Source organism: Penaeus monodon, chromosome 22, assembly GCF_015228065.2.
Source record: "Penaeus monodon isolate SGIC_2016 chromosome 22, NSTDA_Pmon_1, whole genome shotgun sequence".
In the NCBI taxonomy this organism is placed as follows: Eukaryota; Metazoa; Arthropoda; class Malacostraca; order Decapoda; family Penaeidae; genus Penaeus; species Penaeus monodon.
The window spans coordinates 19,600,219-19,600,452 of record NC_051407.1 but is presented as its reverse complement, the minus strand read 5'-3'; the positions used below and the strand labels follow the sequence as shown (position 1 = coordinate 19,600,452).

At 38.5% G+C, this 234-nt stretch overlaps 1 protein-coding gene across 1 annotated transcript in view; it reads right to left on the bottom strand.

The window, feature by feature from the left end:
* LOC119586973 (serine/threonine-protein kinase CBK1-like) overlaps positions 1-234 on the bottom strand; it is a gene marked incomplete at its 3' end in the record, with an annotated part of 122,502 nt that overhangs the window by 32,868 nt on the left and 89,400 nt on the right.

The following is a 234-nucleotide window of genomic DNA, read 5'->3' as shown; positions in this document are numbered from 1 at the left end:
TCTACTCAGCCACCCTCTTCAAACACTAAAACCAGTAGATTAAAGGCATTTTGTCCCTCATCCAAATTAAGTGATTTAACCTTCTTTATTGTCCTTCTTATCTTACTTACGCCCTTATCTGTTCTCCTCTTTCTCCTCCTTCTCCTCCTCTTCCCTTTCTACACCAGAGGTATTTTCTCCTTGTCTTCTTGCTCGTGTTATTTTTTACTTCTTCTTTCGTTTCCTCTTTAGATA